The sequence below is a fragment of the Phaethon aethereus genome (genome assembly GCF_964289735.1).
Source record: "Phaethon aethereus genome assembly, chromosome: 2".
NCBI classification, from domain to species: Eukaryota; Metazoa; Chordata; class Aves; order Phaethontiformes; family Phaethontidae; genus Phaethon; species Phaethon aethereus.
This window is the reverse complement of record NC_138582.1, coordinates 10,867,918-10,873,917: the sequence shown is the minus strand read 5'-3', so window position 1 is coordinate 10,873,917 and position 6,000 is coordinate 10,867,918.

The following is a 6,000-nucleotide window of genomic DNA, read 5'->3' as shown; positions in this document are numbered from 1 at the left end:
ATGTGTCCCCACGGGAAGACTGAATGGCTACCATGAGATAGGGCAGAGAGCAGGAGACCGCAGTGCAGGAGAAGACCTCGTGCCAGACAGGCTTGGACAACAGTTTCGGAAGAAATGGATGGTTTTGGAAAGGCTGCAAAAGGATGAAATTACAATATGATGACTGTCAGTGAGAATGAATGGCTGCAGGTTTATTCTGCAATAAACTTTTAATTTGTTCAATGCAGAACATTTTAAAGCCTCCCTCATCCTCCAGAAGTATAGGTACTCCACCCAATGATTCTGTTTTCTCTTTTCAATGTTAGGTTCTTCTGTTATTGCACAGAAGTAGAAAATCTGCTCTTAAATTAGGAACCTGTAATTGGGTCGATAATAAAGAACATGGGGCAGTTAGAACATGTAGCAGTTTGGAACTCTCCTCTCTTACAAAGGCATCTGTCAAAGCCTGTTCTCTCTGCACTACCATCCTCCTTGCCACAAGAAATCACAGGCAGCCCTGACAGAATTTTGTTAGAATTAATCACTGATCAACTACTTATGAAGGCTTTATTTAGTTCTGAAAGGTGCTATGGGAAAAGCACATACATACATACATGCAGCCAAAGCTTTAGGATAAAAGAATTAAAAATATGATCATAGGAATTTCTCTCACAGGAAAAAAATAAGCATTGACTAGTCAATAAGGGTGTTTGAGTTGGGGTTTCTTTTTGTCTTTTTGCTTTTTGTAATTTTTAAAAATGCTTAAATACATTGCTTGGGAGCTGCATGCTTCACTTTGATGCAAAATTAACCATCACAATTGATTAATTGAATGTTGCCATTAAATGTTGCAATCAATTCAGTCTCCATATTCTACACTTTCACCTCTGCTATAAAAAAGCTCTATTAGCTTTGCTTGGCTCAAAAACAATACAGTGAACTACTCTTAATTATTAATAATCTGTTTCCCCTTCAATAAAGCTTTTTGGACCTTTACTCCAGTCCGATGATATATTTATTTGGTGTGTAGGGTTCAGAGCAATACAGTGCACTCTCTCTGGGAAAGAACCCAAAAATAACTCTCTACTTGATATCAACCCAAGGGATTTCCTAAGGGAATGAGAGTATCATTTCAGGGCAGGTCATCAGTGGTTTAGGGGAATTAGACAAATCTGTGTCTGGGGAACAGATGCCTCAGGGTTTGTAAATGTGCAAAAGAACCTTTCCCCTCTCGGTCACCAGTTCAGGTCCGTCCAGCACAGCAGTGACTGGAAGCTATTAAACATCTAATGAACTTCTGGGGCCTCCTGAAACAAGAAGTGGGACCCCTAACAGACACTTACACTTGGAGCCACTCCTACTCAAACTGCAGCCTCAACGGTAATACATAGACACAGAAACTGGGAGTAAGTACGGTAGAGTGAAGAACGTTTTAGCTGCTAAATGCAGTAAGTAGGCTGCTTCTGAGCTGGCAGTCCAGCTTTAAATTTACTACTGGCACTTTCTTGTTCTTTAAAAGAAAACAAATAATCTATTACAAAGCGCTTTGTTAGAACCTTTCCTTGCAAGCTCCACCAGAAGGGCCCAGAAGACTTACAAACCCACACTTGCGGCGTCTCAGACCTTGGGGCAGGTAAAGGAGTAAAGAAGGATTTGATTTCATGCTTGGAACCCTGGGACTCCCAAACTGCTGCACACTGCACATCTAGCTTTGATGCAGGTCTGCTAGGAGAAAGAGGAGACAAATGCTGAGCATTACAACCACAAACCACAGCTGTTGATGGGACTTGGCAAGAGACCAGGGAATGCCGGGAAGCATAGATGGCCTGCAGCAGAAGGTAGGGCTGGGCAGGACTCTGACACTTGAAGCTTTTTGATTCAGCTCCTGGTGCTTTTCCATGCTGGCATCTGCTTTCCGTGATAGCGCAAGGGAGGGCCAGTATGGTGCAATTTTATGGTATGTTCTCCTAGGTTATGTTGGCACTTCCTGGGGTAAACATGCCTCAGCGCAGGCTCAGGTTCACCATGCCTCTGGGTTCAAATTATTTCCAGCTATACTGTCTGCTTTAGCTTGCTGACAGCTCGTTCCAGTTGCCCCCGTATTTCATTTGAGGAGGAGGGGGTCGAGGCTTGCCAACTGTCCTCCTCCTTTCTTCTCGCTGGGGACAGAACCATGCTGAGGAGCAGCGACGAGCTGTGGCAAAGCCCTCTCAGTCAGCACAGCCGCAACCAGAGGAGCGTGTGATGGGGCTCACGGCTGGTCCAGCGCGGGAACCGGCGAAGCTGGAGCCAGGCTTTGTGGCTGCTGTTCCGCTACGAGACCTTGGATGTACCCTGGTGCTCCCATTTCTTCACGCCCTTTGGAGTGGAGGATCTTCAGGGCTCTTTTTACCCACTTACATGGTACAGGATTAAACTGTGCCCAGATTCAGGCTTCTGAATAGAGCAGTAATATAAATTGCAAAGAGGATGCAAGTTTTGATGGCTAAAAAAAAAGGGGGAGGGGAAAGAAAGGTTTTCTGTAACGGGAACCACTGCTCACCCTCTTTTGTTACCAGTATGTGCAAATCTAGCTATTCCAGTCCATTATATTCGACAATCTTACACTCAGGGGCAGGTGAAATGTCATATCTTGGGGTAAATTTTCACTGCAGTAGGCAGAGAACATGTCCTTTAAACACCCTTAGTATTAATGGGAAATTGATCCAGCAATTTAAACTCCAAGAGATATGAATGTCTCACATGGGACCATTTTCAAATCTGTTGACATTTTGATTCACAAAATGAGACACTTCTAGAAACAAATGCAAATTCATTTCAGTCAGGATTTGGGGTCAGCTGGATGCAGGAGGAGAAATGTGCAATGAATGCTTAGTAAATTCATCAAATATCTTTTAATCTCTGTACACTCAAGGGATTAAAGTGACATCAGAAAAAGGAAGGGCAGTTTCTAAAGTTCTCTGTATTAACTGGTACATCCTTTCATGGGGCTGGCACCTAAATTCACCTACTGCACCTGCAATAATAGTGTCTAGGGCAAACGTAGGCTTTGGGCTAAGGGACCAAATCCCAGTAACCTCCGAAAATATGTCTTTTCGACTACCAGATATGCTTTCATCTCCAAAGAGCCCGGATCCTGCTGAGCTCTGCCTGAGGCAGTTGTTGGTGTTTTACCGATGTCGGTGAAATTTACGGTAGGACTGGAGCCCAACGAAGCGGCGCAGGAAACAAAAATCAAAGCAAACCACACAAAGAGGGGTAGCTTGCCTGGTTCCCAAGCAGAAGCTCCGGCCACTCTTCCAGCTCAGAAATTGTTCAGCACACTGTGAGAAAGACTATCTAAAAAAACATTAGGACACATCCACAACTGCCTTACAGATAACGAGTAACTGGTAGGTCAAACCCTAATGAAACCCAATGAGGCCCGAGTGTCGGTTTGGGCTGGGAGAAGAAGGAGAAGGAGAAGGAGAAGGAGAAGGAGAAGGAGAAGGAGAAGGAGAAGGAGAAGGAGAAGGAGAAGGAGAAGGAGAAGGAGAAGGAGAAGGAGAAGGAGAAGGAGAAGGAGAAGGAGAAGGAGAAGGAGAAGGAGAAGGAGAAGGAGAAGGAGAAGGAGAAGGAGAAGGAGAAGGAGAAGGAGAAGGAGAAGGAGAAGGAGAAGGAGAAGGACCAACTTGGCAAGTTGCTGGCTCTCAGCTGGGGGTTAACTACCACCGCCCGCGCTTGGACCAAGGCTGGGGACGCGCTGGCGGGGCTGCAGGCAGGGCAGAGGCCAGGCTCGCCTTCCTCCTAGCCGCCCGCTCTTCAGCAGGCAGTGCAGCTCCCAGCAGGGCCGGCAGGGGCTGGCTCTGCTTTCCCCCGGCAGCAAGGACACCTTCTGGCTGCCCCCCAAGGTCTCCCCAGCAGCAGGGCCGCCGAGGGGCCAGGGCAGGCTGGATACGTGGGTAGTAACTGTGGTGGGGTGTGCATTACTATTTCACAGGGGGATTTCACAGGAAGCCCGTGGCTCCTCCCGAGCGGACACGAGCATCCCCTGTCGCAGAAACCCCATCTGGTGAACGTCCCATGACAGAGGGAGCGTGAGGACTCGGATCATCTCACGCACGAGGAGCCGGGGAGGAGAACAAATGCCAGGGAACTTCCTGGCCGAGGCCCCCCGCAGCGCAGCCTCTGCCCTTCCCCTTCCCTAGCCCGGCCGGCAGGGAGGGGGCTGCGTTTCTGGGAGCCGCTGCCCAGGGGAAGTTACACCAACTTGGGTGCTGATTGAGAACTTCCCTCGCAGGCACACGGACAGCGGTGCCCAACAGAGTTGAGAGGAAAAGCCCAAACACTGCGCAATACGCAAACGACTCTATTCAGCTCTATGAAAGCAACCGCCCAGGAACGGCTCCGAACCCGCGCAGCGTTGGGCAACGTGCTGATAAGCCACGACCCTTTTGGAGGCCTTGTATCAGATGGTCTTCTCCAAGGGCTCTGGAGAGGCGCTCCAGCCTGCCAGCGGGATCAGCAGGCACACAAGGCTATCAGGATCAGCCCTTTTCTACAGGACACGCTCACTCGAGCAGAGTATTTTCCTAATGGGGCCCCACTCTCCTCTCTTGCTTCCTCAAACCGACTGACGTGCTGCAGGAGTCTGGGGGGAAGGATTTACCTACTGGTCCTGTACCAGCTACGTGATCTCATGGGAGCCCCGTGCAAAAGCGTGCAAGGGGCTGCAATCTCCACCTGGGCAGCGCGGCTCGGCAGAACAGGAGCTCTGAGTACACCCACCAACTGCCTCTCACATAGGGTAGTTTATTTTTAAGAAAAAGATGACAGACCAAACGGAACCTCAACAAGTTTAAAAGACCATGGTTTTTTTGGTATGAACAGCAGCTGCAAGTCCTAGGTGTAATCATACCTCGAATGCATAAATGTATTTTAGAGGTGGTTCATGTTACGTCCAGGCATACAGCTGGGTAGCAGCAGACCTAGAACGGGCACAAGTGGACCTAAAGCAATTTTTTCTCATAAATGCAACGATAATAATGCCAGTAACCAGGATGCCTGATCAGCTGTGGATGCTGGGCACAAGAAGTCCTGGTGCAAGTTTTGCAACTCAGAGCCATTCCTAAAACAATCCCCTTTCAAAGCGGTATTCCTGGGAAAGAAACTCGGTCCCAACCCTTAAATAGAGACGTGAGTGGCTTCTTCCTTCACGGGGAATCCTACCAATGCTCTCATTTGACGGATTGCTGTAGGCCGTTGCCAGTGGGTATCTGCGATACCCCAAGCGCACCAACACCAGAACACTGCCACATACGGTGAGTATTTCCTAAGTCCTCAACATAAGCAGGATGCCAGACAGACCTACTAATGCACAGAAGATCATATGTGGTCTCTCCCTAGTCCTTCAGAGGGAGTTAGGGGTCACAGGCAGGAGAATCTGCCCTCCTCAGCTCTGGGACTGGCAGAATAGCCTTGGGAATGGGGCTATTTTTTCCCTTTAAGTTTTGTTGACTGGTCCAGATCCACCACCATGAAAACCCAAATCGTTCCTGGAGTCTGCAGACTGCAGAGATACTCCCCATCACACACTGTTCCCCGTCCCTCTGTCTCTGGCAAGACACTGAGTTGGGGGGGAAACATAAATCATCCGTCACGTAACTCTGCCCGGACGGCAGCAGCTGTCCGCCATCAGGAGCACGCCGCTGGTGATGGCAACAGAGACAGGCTCCAGTCGTCCCTCCACAGGGCAGCGGCCCAGGGAAACAAGCCAACTCCAGGTCCTCTGCGGGCTGCTGCAGTCCCCCAGAGAACAACCACACAGCCGCTCCCATTTTGGGATGGTCCCTCGGTGCTGCCCCTTGCCTGCAGCAGCCCAGGCACTTCACACTGCCCGACGCAGTCCAGCCCTCCCGGCCTCTGCACCCTGCGCGCTCCACGGGGGCAGGAATCCAGCCCTGACACCCACGATGAAGCTCTGCAGCCACGGCTGGCTGCTGACAGCCGAACCAGAGCCCTCCCTCGTTGCGGGAGGGAGGT